Below are 15,859 nucleotides of genomic sequence, written 5' to 3' on the forward strand. Positions count from 1 at the left end.
TCATTCACTGCTCATGGGAACTTCTCTGCACCTTGGTTTCTTCAGCTGTTAATTGAGAACAGTACTGTTTACTTCAGAGTTGTCTTCGAACTTCTATAAGGTTATGCTTGCCAAACAGCATGCTGTAATCATATAGTAAGTTTCTGACAAAGAGCATTGCTAATATCATTATAATTCTGGGTATATGTGAGGCTGGAGTCCCAGAAGAAAGTACATATTGTGCTTAATGAGATAACCTTTCACAGTTAGTCTGGATGGAAGGAAAGGTGAGGGGACCAGAGTTTGCCAAATGGAAAAGATGAAAACGTTCAGTGAATGAGACCTTTTTACTCAAGACAGATCTTTAAACGATGTCAAATGTCAGAGAACCTAACCATCAGAGTGATTTTCCTACTCTTCTTTAATAATGGGTCTGGAAGTTCAGGATGATCGAACTTTTCCTTTGTTGACAGAAGCGCAGTGTTTGGAAAGAGGAGCCGAGGGAGAGGACTGTAACTCCCCGCACTTGTGAAGCCGCCCCAGCCCTGGTTCCACAGGCTGCTGACTTCTGATGAGAGAGCTGTACTCTCGTAACAGACACCGCCGTCCACGCAGACACGCTACCGTGGTTTCCAAGTGGGAAACAAAGGGCGTGTGGAAGTGGAAACTTTCCTGAGTTCACTCCTCTGCTGAGGGGCCCTTCCTTTACAGCAACTTGAGTCTTCATGTACCAGAGAGCTTTCTCCTGTCTCTTTACAACCTCCATCTCCTCCCAAGGGCCCCCAAAGGAAGCAGCCTGTGCCGCGTCCATGGAACTTTTCCTGCAGGTATGGAAGACAGATTATATGATGTAAAACACGCTCCCTCCCTGACCCAGTTTAACCCCTGCATATAACTTCCTGGAGCCAGATCAGTGCTCCGGATGGTTGCTCGTCCCAGGGGCTCCCTCTAAAACTACCCTCTTAGAACTTACTATTTTTTAAACCCTGACAGTTTTTGCTCTAGTTTTTGTGGTTTACATTTTTCGTCAATTTTCTCTAAACAAAGAGATCTTACAGGATTTGGTGGATTACAGCAAAGTGCTGGTTTCTTTGTAAATATCAATAAAACAGTAGTAGCATTTTTTTGGTTATTCCCTGGAAATAATTTTTCACATCTGTAGGAATTAAATGTCTAATAGTTTAGGGAGAAAAATTAAGTAAAATTATCTTCCTAAACTAGACCACCATAGTCATGTTAATGCCTGCATTATAGTTTACAATGAATCTTTATATTCTTTGTGTGGAAAAATCTGCTTAATTTATCAGCTCTGCCAAGTTCTTATAAAGGCAAAAAAAAAAAAGTGAAGAGGCAGCAGAGAGGAAAAATAAAGAAAAAGAAAACTATTCTTTGTGTAGTTTTTTGCTGTTGACATGTTATATTTCCTCTCCAGCAGAGAGAACTAAAACTGGGATGCTTCATACTCGGAAGGAACCAGAGCTGGTCTGGAATTAGCAGGTCCCGAACTGGAAGGGTTAGGCCATCTCAGAGTCTTTCACTGGTCAGTACAAACGACGTTCTTTGGTTTATTCTCTTTTTAAAAATTCCAGGTAATAAAGACGGAAACTCCCCAACATGGTCTGGCTTTGGCCCTTGCCCCAGTCATGCTGGTGGAGCAAAGGAGTGAGTGCTCACTGCCCAGATGCATGAGCAGAGAGTGGGTTGCAACCCAGACTCTTGACTGAGGAAGCTTCTGTGCTGCTTCAGATGAAGGTCTGCTTCCTTCCCCTTCCTTCCTCTTGAGGCTGAAATGCAGAGGCACTGAGAGCCTCACACAAGAATGACCTGGATGAAAGGGTCTTTGTGAAGAGAAGGCCATTTATCAGTCACAGGGCCATTTTAGCTAACGATTTAACCACAGTCACTCTGCTGCTGAGGGCAACTCCACCTCCAAACCTGCAGTCTCACCCTCGCCAGCCCAGCAATCATATACCTGGTGTACACCGAGTGTTTTGGGGGATTTCCTCTAGTTTTTCAAGTGTTTAATTTTTATTGCATTTGAGGAACTAGGAAGAAGGGAGTGGGAGAAAAAGAAAACACTTAAATAAGGAGTCTTTTTTTTCAGGGAATTTAGCCAATGTTCCAAGGAGCTGTGTTGATGAAATGAAGCAGCTCAAGTGAAAACAAATAGAGTTTGGAAAAGAAAAAAAAAAGTTCCTCCACCCAGTGGCAGTTGGAGCTTCCATTCCGAGTGACTTCTAACTTCCTGGAGCCACATTTACTTTGCTGAGCAGACTAAATCATTTAACTTGTCAGCTTCTCTTTGCCCCTGCCAGACCTCACTCAAGGAACCCTTCCAGGGCCAGGGGAGCTCACCAAGGCCTCTGCCTGCCGGAGCCACTCCCTGGAGGCCACGTGTCCGCAGCGCAAGCTTCTCTGCCCTAATTCAAGGCTGTTCAAGGAGGGAGAGCATTTCTGTCCCCATCCACAGAACAAATCATAAGGACATGATAGTAGCACTCTGTTTTACTGGGTGTGCCTTGTGTGTCACAGGCAACGTACTGAGAACTTTATATCCATTAATTTATGAATTCTTCACAACTAGGTGATGTGGAGAGCTAATGTTCTGCTGGCTTTATCGATGAGGTGCCTGAGCAGGACTCTGCTCAGAAGGAGCAGGAATTCTAGAGGGGAGGCGAGCATGTGAACAAACCACCAGGACAGAGTGACAGTGTGGGCAAAGTCTAGATGTACTAATTAAAAATGATCAATGAGCTCTATCTGTGGGTCAGAAAAGGGGTCCAATAAGGGAAGACTTGAAGAGGAGGTAATGCTTGGACAAGAACTGAAGGAGAAAAGGAAGTTCACCTAAAGCGTTGTTGACATTGAGACCAGCAGGGGTCCAAAGCACGGAGATGGTGACCTGAATGGTGTGGCAGATAAATGGAAGGAGTCTGGGGCTGCTCCAGCGTCAATTGTAAGGGAATGGGACAAAGAATGTTAATGATCACAAATATCAAATTTTCCAGCCTCCTCTGTGGTTAAATGAAGCAATATTCTGATTTCATTCCTGGCCAGTAGAATGAGACAGGAAGTGGTGGGCATGTCTTCCAGGTCCATAAACCTTTTCATAAGCAGTCCTTCCTCTCTTTCCCCATGTTCTGGCAGACAGAGAGAACTCTGGGAACCCAGAGGAGGGGGACCCACAAGACCAAAGGAAACAAGGCCTCGGAATTGTCGCCGGGGCGTGGGGGGCAGTCCCTCCTTTCTCAGCCAACCCACACTAGATGGAGGCGTGAAGGAGAATCAGACTTTTGTGGTGTTACTCTGCTAAGAGTTTGGAATTACTTGTTTCAGCACTTCGTCCACCCTGACTAACCCCGGGGGCCAGTGAAAGGAAGACAATAACCCAGTCACTGAGAGCCGTGCACGGGGGGAGGAAGAGTTTAGGGTTTTTCTTTAGTACAGTCGGGAGCTATTGGAGAGTTTTAAGCAATGGACTGGCTCAGAGTCTAGTTTAGGACGTTTGCCCTGGATGCTGTGTGCGCAGGGGTTTGGAGCTGGAGGCAAGATGGTAGGAGTGGAAAGAGGTGTGAGTGGCTAGTGGGCTGTCTGTGCTGCCCCCTAGTGTGACCCTAACTGCTGTCATCTCATTGTGTTGGTATGTGCACTGGTGTATGTTGCTGTAGACAGCAAGGCCTTGTGACAGGGTAGGTGCGTGCAAATGCGTAAATGAATGAATGGCTTCATCACTGCCGGTCACTTTATGCTCACTACTGTGCGTGGTGTTGACGTACATCATCTTATTTCAAATTCACCACAGTCCCAGGAGGAAGATGCCATCATGCGATCTCACGGGTAAGGAAACGGTGACTTAGATGTCTTGTGCTACTTTCCCAGAGACCTGTAGCCACTAAGTTCTAGACCTGAGGCTCAAACCTTGGCTCCTCTGACTCCAGAGCTCACACCCTTCTCATCACACCCTACTTGCTCGTGATCATTAAGCAGGAAGGAGCTTTTCGAGTTGAGGTGAACCATCCTTGTGGTGGGGAATTCCTTTTACTACTGCTAGTTATGTAGCTTCCGCTCAGTAGTGGCTGGAAATAGCCTCACTTATCACGGGTTCAATGAGATTGAAAACAGTTTAAGACCTAGGATATGCGGAGCAAGGTTTTCCGTTTACAGACGAGGGAACTGTAGCCCACGGAAGTGGGAAGGAAAGGGTTACACAGGCCTACGATACATTCTTTCCCTTTCCTGGGGACACCCTGGGGGAAGAAATGTGACCTGGTCAAATCTCCTTGTAAATACCTATTAAGGATTCCAGCAGAAACCACGGATGGTATTTATTAGTGGCAGAATTTTTATCTTTTGAGATACTTTTAGCATCATGTACCTTATCCTGCTAGGATTACTTATGGTAAATAAACCTGGAAATCTACTGACTCCTGGGGCATGGCACCCTGAAAAATGTCACGTAAGCTATGTAATTACTGGAGCGTAAAATGGAAATGTTTCATGACTAGAAGAGCTGGCTTTCATGTACGTAGTGTGTTCAGATACATCTTTTGGAGACCCTTTTGTTAAATCTGGGCTAGACCAAGTCCGAATGCGGCAAGAAAGGGCCTGGGAGGTGGTGTTGGCCGCCCCAGCTTCTCCCCGCTGTCCCTGTGCCTTGTGAGTATTTGTAGCCTAGAAATGATTCATAAAGTTTGATACATGGTAAGATACTTGTTTCTTGTAGGTCTGATTTTAAAATCCAGTTCTGTGTTACCTCTAAAAGATACTGCCTTAGCCAAGAACACACAGTTTGACAGCACTGGCAGATCCAGTCTCAGACCTCCTGTCTCCCATATCCCCAACCAGTTTAATGCTGAAGTTTCCTCTGCTCCTACATCTTCCTTGTGACTTAGAATGACGATGATAACGATGATGACCACGGTGACGGCGGCAGCACCTACCAACGTGTACCCGTCAAATGCTTTGTACTCTATAAAAACAGTCGTATAAAGACTGGCGATTCATACAAGACAAATACGCTCAGAGCTTTTCTTAGGTTGAACCTTTTAAACTTCCAACAGTCAAACCACTAAACAGCAATTTCATATTGCTCTACCTAACACGATATGCCTGGTAATCTAAATGAGGTGACCAAGATCTTCAGTCTGAATTACAAGAAGGAGATAAAAATCAGAAGAGAGAATATCCCATGAAAGGGACAGCTACTACTGTACAGACTCTTAGGAGGGAACCAGTCGGGAAGTTTGAGAACCCAAAAAAGTACTGATATGCCTGGGGCAGAGTGGATGAGACAGACTGACAGGAGTGAAGTTTGGACAGAGCAAAATCATGGGGCTCCCTAGGCAGAATGAAAGAGGTTAAGTTTTATCCTAAGTGGGTTTTGACTTGGGATAGGAAAGGGGGAAGTGAGTTGCGATTGACTTTTTTAGATTCTCTCCAGCTGCCACGTGGAGATTGAATTATAGGAGGACCAAATGGGATGCTTCTGGAGTGGGTCGGGTAGGAGCTAACGGAGGCCCAGGCTGCAGTGGTCGTGGGGGTGGAGAGAACTCAAGAGATGTGGGGTCTAGTTTGGTTGCTCTGACAGCCAGACGTTCCCCCTGCTCCCAGCAGCCACCTTACGAAAGCTCTTGCTGATGTTTCAGAAAATGTTTGCTGACAACCTCTCAGCTCAGAGAAGGCTGTGGAAATAGACAAGGGTTGTACTCACTTACTTTGATGAAGGACTTGTGAATAAAATATTGCAAGTCTCGTCTCTCCTTTGTCTCAGAGGAGGATTTGCTTTGGGTGGGTGGGAGCACTTGACTGGAGGCATTAGAGGGGTCTGCCTTTGGTACAGGAGAAACTGGAGACTAGAGCTAAAAAGCTCTTCTCCAGAAAGTGAAACTTCTTCCAGGTCCAGAGATAATTAGACAAAAGTCTCATGGTTGCAGTGAGCAGAAAAGAAGGGCTATGATGGGCAGATTCTTGGCATAGCTTCAGGACACACAAGGGCCTGCCCAGTGACCAGGAGCGTAAGGGCCACTGAGGAAATCTGGCTGGAGATTAATTGAATGATGAGGAGGATGAGGAGGAGAGGAAAGGGAGCTTGGAGTCTGGGACAGCGCCCGGGCTGCCTTTGTAGGCGAGTTCCCTAACAACGCGTTCTAGGGGAAGTCAGGGGCTTGACTGAAGCTTAATTCAGATTCTTTGAATGTGCCTTAAGGAGACAGACTAAGGAATGATCTGATGAAATACAACGGGAAGCAAAACTTGGCAAGGGCACAGTGGCAAATGAGCTAAGAATATGGGGGGGTATCCTGCCAAGACCCCCTTCCCCCCGGGACCACCCTCGGCGTATCCGGAGAAATCAATCAATTGGATGGGACTGGAGGCTCCCACAGAACAGCAATGGGGGACCCCTGTGAGGGTTGGGGGTCTTCCATTTACAAACAGGATTTGAGTCTCAACAGAGCATTAAGACGGGTCAGTGAAGGCGCAGGGGAGGAGTTCAGTGTCTCTTAATATCCTGTGGATGACTCAGCGGTGCCAAATGCGATGCCCACTCCTGGACTGTGCCCAGGGAATTATAGCCCTGCCTCCCAGTTGGTGTGAAGGCCCTGGAGCAGGAGACGTGACATGATTTCAATGTCCCACCACACTGGGGATAATTGTAAGAATCTTGTAGAGAGTCCACAGAATTCAACAAGCCCAAAATCCATTCGCTGCCCTGGCTCTCGAGCAGCCCAGACTTCCCCTACGCCGCTCCTTCCCTCTCTTGGGTGTCCATAGTCCCCTTCTCTGAATGTCTGGCCTGATGTATTCATGCCTCCACTCACGCAGTCACATCGCCATGAACGCCTTCCTATAGACCACTCACCGCGTCATCTGCCAGGTTCATCAAAATGAAAGGTCGGAAAGAACTTCATCTAGGTAGGCTCCGTTTTACATAGTAAGCTTCTTCCTGAGCCTCTCATTAATTCTTTAAGCAAATTTATGCCAGAAGACCCTTTACAATATCCAAAGTGCTTTATATTTCTGCATCTCACTCTGATTTTGTGAAGTTGTTGATATTATCCCCAACTGACTGGTGAGGAAACAGGCTCAGAGAGGTAAAGCCCTGCCTCAAGTCACACAGTAAGTTTCATGAAGGAGAAGCGCCTGGGCCCAGGTCCCTCGTTTCCATCTGGCTCTCTCACCCCTCTCCAGAGCTGTAGTCGTTATCTTCTTCCTCCTCCATCTCAGTGGGTGAAACGGAACAAGGCTGTAGACGCTGTTCCCATGTCTACCCAAGTGCGTTTACAGCCTCTAGTCTACTTTTCTGTAGCTCAGCTGAGACAAACTCTCATCTGGAAAAAATTTGTTTCTTAACATTTCCAGGCTCATTGACTGCCCTCTCCCAGTTCATAATGTTTGATCCAACAACCCTCTCCCCACCAACTATTCATAATGATTAAAAAAACCCAAATGAAAACTGTTATTTCACACTACTGTCTGTTCCTTTGCTAAAGCTCTTTTTCCTATTCCCACTGCCCTCCCCAGCCTTTGACCAGAAAACATCTACTCATCCATCAACCCTCAGGAGAACTACCCTTGGCTTCCGAGTAGGTTGAATGGGCTGTCTCTGCTCCCACAGTTCCCTCTCGGGGTTTCTTTCATCACAGCACCTATCAGACTGTATTATGACTGCCTGTTCACGTGCCTTGCCTCCTCCTCCGGCCCAGAGGCCGTTTGAGGACAGGGAGTTTCTGTCTTTAACATTTTACACAGATCTTGAGCCACAATAGCAGGAAATACTTCTCTCCCTGATCAGAAATCACAAACTACACAGAGATAGTTACATTTCTAGGCAGTTTGTCTCTAACAATTAAATACCCATTCTCTTGCTTCCAGAAACAATTTCATTGGCATTCTCTTATAATCTTACATATAATAAAATACACAATTCTGAAGTATTCAGTTAGATGAGTTTTGACTTCTGTATACACCTCGGTAACCACCACCTCAGATTAGCATAGACTTTCCACCTCTATTCTTCCTTGCTTTCAGACCACAAGAACAGTCTTCTAAATACCTTGGCCAAGTCTAAGAATCCCAGTTTTGAATCAGTATCTGAGTGTGAGCTGTCTTTTACAAGTACACATCTTGGCCAGAGGGACTGTGATGGCTGAAGCCTGTTGGCAAGATCATGGTAAGTGATGCATGCATGGCATTGCTCTTCCAAGCAGAAATGGCACATCTGTAATGCACAGTTAGCTGAATAATATTTTGTATCCCTCTGGTTCATGGTCAGTGGTCAGTGCAAAACCCTCTCTTCTCTTGGCCTCAGCAAAGAAGTCCCAAAGAATCCAAATCAGCTAGGAACAGATAATGGAGTGTAGGGTCTTAAATCATGCTTAGGCTTGTGGCCTGGTTTTCATTTGGTCCTGGAGAATGTCTTTTCCTTCCATGGATTGTGAGCCAATGTTTCTTTTCGTGCTGATTTATGACCTCCTATAAATTAACAGAGGCCTTTCAACTGGGAACTTTACCTCGCAAAGGCATGAATCTTCCATACATAATTCCTCCCTGAGGAAGCCAGAGTTAGCTCTCAATTACATACAGTGATGGAGATGCATGGTGGCTGAACTGATACAAATGCTACTTATATTCAAATTGGAACCGTCATACCAGGTCCTAGGAAGAGAACAGTTGGATATGTATTCCAGAAGCATAAACTCTTTGCCTGCTCAGGGCAGAGGAAGGGGTTTTATCACATCTTTAGTTACCGTAAATATTGGTTTATTGAGTATCTCCCATGAAATGAGAGATATAAGAACACGTTGTCTCCTCTCAGAGGATTTTCAGCTGGTAATGAAGACAGACACTTCTATAGCTGTATACATGCTAATGTTTTCCACTTATTTGGAGACTATTTTTACCAATTTTTTAGTGGCTTGAGCTTCCAAAGTCATGATGAAATGGAAAAATAGCCACTAAACCACAATTTTATTGTCTGGTGTTGGAATTCTTTGATTCATTTTCTTCTAACATTCACCAGGTATTGCTAAGTGTCAGATACTGTGCTCTGGAACAATAGTGTCACGAAAAAGAGGTGGTCCTTAGCCTCAAAGGGCTCGCAGCTGTGGTCGCTGGGGATTTGTGGGCCATGCTCCCACCAATTGTATGTCAGGTGGGCACAGGTGTGGAGTAAAATGGAGATTCAAAGTCTAAGGTAGAAATTTTACTTATGGGTTTTATCTCTATTAAGCTTTTATTTCTTACTGAGAAAGGAAAAAATGGGTTATTGTAGAAAAAGCTCAAAACTATGGATTGGAAGCCCTGCCATCAACTCCCAGATCCTTTTCCCAGTAGCTGATGATTTTATAAAAGTCATTTAAACTCTTAGCCCCGATTCCTTCATATGTACAATGGGGCAGTGCTTACCTTGGGAGCTGAAAGTTGTGTATGTGTGTGTGTGTGTGTGTGTGCGAGCATAAGAACCACCTACTGTACAGTTCATTCTTCCATACGTTCACCACTCATTCATCCATTCTTCTGAATAAAGCTTTATCTTACATAGTAGGTTTTTTTTTTTTTTGTAGCTGCCATAACAAATTACCACAACTTGGTGACAAAACAACAGAAATCTGTTATCTCTCAATTGTAGAGACCAGGAGTCCAAAATTGTATCACTGGGATGAAATCAAGGTGCAGCAGGAAAGGCCTTAGAGGAGAATCTTGCCTCTTCCAGCTTCTGATGGCTGCCAGCAGTCTTTTGCTTGCGGCCACATCACTCCGATCTATATCTCTGTTGTCACATTGCCTTGTCCTCTTCTGACTGTAGCTTCTTTCAGCCTCCCTCTTATAAGGACACTTGTGATTGCATTTAGGCCCATCCAAATAATCCGGGGTAGTTTCTCCATCTAAAAATCCTTAACTTAATCACATCTGCAAAACCCTGTTTTTGCCATATAAAGTAATATTCACAGGCCTCCAGTATTAGGGTATCTTTCCCAGAGGCATTATTCAGCCTCCCACCTCCTGCATTCATATGTTCGCTGGGCACTTTGAGAGTGGGTAAAATACATGGATTAAGAGTATGGGCTTTGGAACCAGAAGGGCTTGTTCCTGAGTACTGTCTCTGCCACTTCCTACTTGTGATTTGGGGCAAGCTACTCCCACTATAATAATATGAACCACATGAGATTATCTGCATCAACTATTTAGCACAGTTAGTCCTGGGTATGAAGTAAGTGCTCAACAGATAGAAATTACCAGTGCTAGGCACTCATGATCTAGGGTTAGAAGTCTTTATCCCTTCCATTGGAGAACTCAAGATCTGGCTGAGAAAATATGAAATAAACTGTTTCTAGGAAGTTCAGTAGCTGCTCTTAGCAAGGGAAGGTCAGGGCTGTGGGAACCCAGAGTTGGGCCATATCTCCTGCAGGATAAGAAGGAAATGGTTCCTGGGAGGAATCTTAACGGATAAGAAGTTGTTAACCCAGAAGGAAACGAGAGTCCAGGTAGGGCAGTGTGTGCCAAACAAAGGGCGAGGTTTCCTGGGGAGTAACTTGCAGTCTGGGCAGCTCCAGAGAGATGCCAGGGGCTGGTTCATGTGGGGCTGTTAGTGCCAGGCTGGGTCTGCCTCCCGGGCTCGCAGCCTGTGCAGTTGCCCACACCTTGCACTTAGACAGGCTTTGTGCCTTGCTTAATGCTTTGCTCTTGCTGCCTTGAAAATTCCTTATAATTTTTTAACAAGGAGTCCTGCATTTTCATTTTGCACTGGGCCCTGCAAATTCTGTAGCCATTCCTGGTGCCAAGAAAAAGAGTGCAGGCTTTTTCTTAAGGACAAGAACTTCCTATTAAAGGATTTTAAATAGTGGAGAACTTAAATCAGACGTGGGTTTTAAAAACATCAGTGGAAAGTTGTTTCTGGGGAGAACGATGGATGGGACTTGGGTGGAGAAGCTGTTGTAACGGTTGAGGTTAGAGGGTCTGGCCTCAGGCAGGGAGAACAGGAAGGAGGCACCATCAGAGTTGATATATTTCATGAGTAGAAGCAGTGGTAATTGGATGCTGAAGGTAGAAGAGAAAGAAGTTCAGGATAATTCCTACGTTTTAGCCCAAATGATGGAGTGCGGTAGGGCCACTGATGAGACGGGGAACCCATGCAGCAAGTGGCAGCAAATTCCTTGAGGAATAGTGCTATTCAGGCAAGGGATCGCAAAATTCTCTCCTCTTCCTTTTCCTCCTCCTTGTCCTCCTCCCCTTCCTCTCCCTTCTCCTTTCTTTCATGGAGCTGGGGAAATGGGTAGAAGCCAATAGGAAAACGTGAGACAGATTTCAGACTTTGCAGTGTCTTTTCCTTTCTGTCCCCCAAACAGCTTTCAAGGTGCCAAGAGCTTTCCTATCTAGTGGTCTTCCTCCTGCAGATCTGATCCCTCTGACTTTAAGGATCTGTCTGAATACCCTCGCCTCCCTCTCCACACCCATGCATCGCCACACACACCGCACACACATAGGCACAACTCACGTCCTCCTCATTCTTCAGGCTGCTTAAGTGACAAATCCTTGGGAAAGTCGTCACTATGGTTAAGCATTGCCTTCTAACGGCACTACCACGGCACACACCCACACCCACACACACAGGTACACACAATTCATTCTCTACCATATACTTCCTTGATTTCTTGTCCTTTCCATTTTTTCAGCGCTGTCACAAGTACAGTGAATATGTAAATGATTGTGCAATGCCCTTTTCACCTATGAATCTATAAGCATCAAGAGACTAAAACCATGAATGCTTTGCTCCCTGTGTCCAGAGCCTGAACAAGTGAATGAGTGACAGTAAGTGACAAGTGAATATTTTCTGAATGAAGCAATATAAATGGACAATGACTGAAGGCAGAGGACTGTGATGATGATGGCAGGAGCCCCCTCCAGGCACACGGAGCCCAACAAGCCAATCTTGGGAGGCCTGGGTTCTCCAGCCCCACAAACCGGGTCCCGGGCAGGAAGACCTAAGAGTGGCAGCTCTGAGTGGGATCTTAGACTACTTGATTGCACGGAGAATTGCATATTGATCAGCACTTTATGGTTTATAAACTGCTTTTACTGGAATTAGCTCATGTGATTTACCCAGCAATGCTGAGTCAGAGGAATTATTGTTCCCAACTATGAAAAAGAAAAAAAGGAGACTTGGGAGCTGGTATAACTGTGGCAGGAAGTGGCAGGATTAGTGTTCAGATCTGCACGTATGTGACTCTGTGGCCTGTGCTTTCTTCCCCACACCTCGGTGCCGCTGAGGCTGGGGGGCCTTTACCAGGCCCCGGGCCCCGGGCTCTGACTGCAGTGAGAGGTGAACGGACAGGTAGACAGGACAGGCACATACTCAGCGTGAAGCGAGCCCCACGGAGGGGACAACTGAGTCAGCTCTGGGCTTGCTCAGCGTCTGGGACCAGAGGACACAGAGCCAGGCAGGGGCAGTGCCTGCCGGAGAGACCGAGCTAATCCCTGGCGAGCCGGGATGGCGGAGTAGGTGAGCAATGATCTCAGAGGCAGATGGGAGGGCCCTGGCCCTGCTCAGCCCGCTGCCCTGGCGACAGTCGCCGCTCCTGGGGCTGCTCCCTAACCGCGGGGGGTGGTGCGTGCTGCCCTCCACCCCCAGTCCTTCCATGACCTCGTGCCTGCCTTCCAGTCCTCTCTCCCCTCTTCTGGCATTTTCTCCTCCTGGATACTTGTCTCAGGCCTCATTCTTTGTCCTCGGTTTTGATGAAAAAAATAGCTGTCAAGGATTTATGATGTAGGGGGGCAGAGGAGGGGAATGTGTGTTACAGGAAAAGCTAAAGTCACACTGACCCTGAGAAGTAAAGACCGGGCAGTGGGACGTCATCCGCTGTGGTTGTGCTTTGCTGTACGTGTGCGAGTGGTATTTGAAGGGGAGTGAGGAGGTGTGTTGTAGAGAAAGCTGGTTTCTTCATTCTCCTTGGAGCAGGGCAGTGAGCATGTCTTTGGAGAGGGGCATAATGTGGTATATTCCCCACTCTACCACTTAAGTGCAACTGTGGCAAACTGCTTCATTGACTTGAGGCTTAGTTTCCTCCTCTGTAAAGGGAGGAGAATAGAACCTACCCTGTGGGGTGATGGTGAGAATTCATCAGAGAATATGTGGGAGGTGCTTGGCCCAGCACCTGCTTTATGACTGCTTTTTGCTAAAAGGAAGCTGTCCCTATGATCTTTCATTCAACTCACATGGGCTCTGATCTTCTGGACGCCAGGTGGAGAACGTACAGACAAGTCACAGACCTTGCTCTCAGGAGATGGTTTAGGGATGGAGACAGACACATGAAAATATGTATCCAGTTAGAAGTACTTATTGAGATTGAAAAATGATGAAGAACTTTGAGACCACAGAAGAGAATGGGACTGTTTCTGACTTGTGGGGTAGAGGGAAGGGGTCAGAGAATCCTTCACAGGGGGAATAATGAGTTCAAGCTTTCTGCTGGAGACATCCAGAGGGAGGGCCCCTCCTGCATGAAGCCACAGAGACATCCGGTGACTCGGTCAACATGGGGAACTTCCTTGCAGTGGCCTTTTATCAACCTGATGCATTTTGGAGACATTGGTTTGGGTTGGGAAGAGAACTTGGGGTATCTTGGATGACAAATCCCAAGTGAAGTAAGAACCTGGGCTTTGGAGTCAGAGATCTAGGTTCAAACTGGGACTTCATTGTTTTACTTACTTGTTGTGCCCTCTCAGGTAACTTCACATCTGTGGGTCTCACTTCCATCATCTGCAAAATAATGGTACTAGATACCAACTTCATAGAGCTGGCTCAAGGATACAGGCACAGTACTTACTCCAGCAGCTGGTACTCAGTGAATGATCAGTGTGTGTGTGTGTGTCTGTGTGTGTGTGTGTGTGTGTGTGTGCGCGCAAGAGAGAGAAAGGGTGAGAGAGAGTTTGTGCACATGAGTCAGCATGTATTCAGTGCTTACTTTCTATGGTGGAAACTATGCTAATTATTACGTGTGAGTGATCATATGAAATGGATTCTACTTAGCCCATTTTACAGAGGGGAAAAATAAAGTTTCAGAGAAGTTAATTTTTGTTAGGTCACAAGGCTAGAAAATGGCAGAGCCAAGATGAAATCAGGTTGTCTGATGCAAAGACACCTAAGTGATAGCTGTCCTTCTGCTGCCCCGTCAAGTGCAAGCTGCCCGTCTTGGCCTTGAGCTAGCCCCTGTGAGTAAGATTCCAGTTAGCATGCAGCCCAAGCAGAATTAGACCCTTGGAGCACAAAGTCCCCAAAATAGCAGGTTGTGTCTCTGGAGTGAGGTAGGGCCCCACCCAAAGCCTGCTCCAGAGCCGTGGAAGAAGGAAAAAGAAGGGAGGAGAGATGGCTTTACTCGAAAGGGTGACGAGTTTTCCAGGAGCTGCCTCCAGAGGCGGCAGAGTTCCAGAGACTCTGCCTCCAGAGACTCTGAGCGTAGTGGTTTTAAATGTTTCATTCAATTTTTCATTCTTGCTTCAGGCCTGGGCAAGACTGGACTGTCGAGTTTGAAGCAAAAATGGAAAAAAAGAAAAGGTTTTAAACTGCAGGTCCAAGGAAACCATCTCAGTGTGCCTGGTTCACGTGGTGCTGCCTGCGTGCGTAAGCAAACAGCTTCTGCTGTCCTGGTTCTCTCCGGAAAGGGAGGAGACGTAGGGAGTGAGGAAAAGGTTTGGGGAAAGACAGGCATTAGCTTTGAGAAGGTGGGATTTACTTTGCACAGTAGTTTCCTGAATTGCACGGCTTGACTGCGCACTGAATGGTACCCTGTGCTATGCCTCGCGCCAGGCACTGGCGGGGCTCCTGCAGGAGCGGGAGAGAGAAGTTTCTAAATGATGTGATAGTGGAGTTTGTCCAACGTACAGAGTGAGCACAGGGAAGGGCATGATGAACTAACCTCAGGTCAGTTTTCTCCTCTTTTAAGTCTTATTGCAAAGGCAGGGGGAAAGTATCTCTTTTCAAAATGATGACTTTCACTGAGGGAGGCTGAGTAAATATAAAAAAGCTTCATAGCAAGATGAAGACGTGGAGCCAGGAAACCATGTTGGCAAGGTCAAGTTTCCACCTGCTCTTTTCTCATCACCAGTGTGGCTCCCTTCCCTCCTTCACATATTCATTCTGACTTTTCTCTAGTTGGAAACAGAGCAGTGGAAATGGTGAGGGCACTGAGGTTCCTTCTTCATGTGAGTTTCCCTCACCAAGCACAGTGTTGTTCAGCCCATACTTCGTCACGTTCAAACATTATCAGAAAGAAATAAGCTTAAAAATGTTCATTCTTAACACAAGATCTGTTGAGCATTCAAAGATGAGATTTTGGTTTAAAGATTGGTTTAAAGGTTGGGAAATCCTTCCTCTAAATCTCCTGAAAATGATAACAAGAAAAAGAAAGAAAAACACAAGGAGAGATAAAATCAACTCTTGTCTTCAGTGAAAGTGGAAATAGTTAAAACCCTAAACCACAAACTTTGATCTATTCCTATCTGTGAAATCTGGTCTGTGGCAAGGGGGTGGATGCCCAGAACAGGTGTGACTCCCTAAAACCTGGAACTGGGTGCATATTTTCCTAGAAGTGTCACTATCCTGAAAAGACTATTTGGTGATCCTTTGAAGTGGGAAAATCAAAGTGGGCATCTCAGGAAGAGGGGAGATCGTGCTGTGGGAAGCCCCTGGCCTAGAGGCAGGCTCTGTGCACTGGCATTGGTAACTGTTTTAGATTTAGCCCACCGACTCCTCCTTCCCCACGTGGTTTTGTCACTCCACCTCTGAGACAGAGAAATGGAAGGATGGAATGAATACAGTGATCACCAGATCACAAATTACAAGTTTTGTGACAAGCGGAGTTTACGTGGGAACCTACCTGATCTCCCA

General features: G+C 46.2%; 1 long non-coding RNA gene across 4 annotated transcripts in view; it reads left to right on the plus strand.

Annotated features, from left to right (window-relative positions):
* LOC116663237 overlaps positions 1 to 15,859 on the plus strand; it is a 303,510-nt gene that overhangs the window by 183,535 nt on the left and 104,116 nt on the right. For all 4 annotated transcript variants that reach the window (XR_004319442.1, XR_004319440.1, XR_004319443.1 and 1 more), the window contains 2 exons: positions 453 to 806; positions 1,412 to 1,519. This is a non-coding gene — a long non-coding RNA (uncharacterized LOC116663237). The remainder of the gene's footprint in view (positions 1 to 452; positions 807 to 1,411; positions 1,520 to 15,859) is intronic.

Source organism: Camelus ferus, chromosome 4 (assembly GCF_009834535.1).
Source record: "Camelus ferus isolate YT-003-E chromosome 4, BCGSAC_Cfer_1.0, whole genome shotgun sequence".
NCBI classification, from domain to species: Eukaryota; Metazoa; Chordata; class Mammalia; order Artiodactyla; family Camelidae; genus Camelus; species Camelus ferus.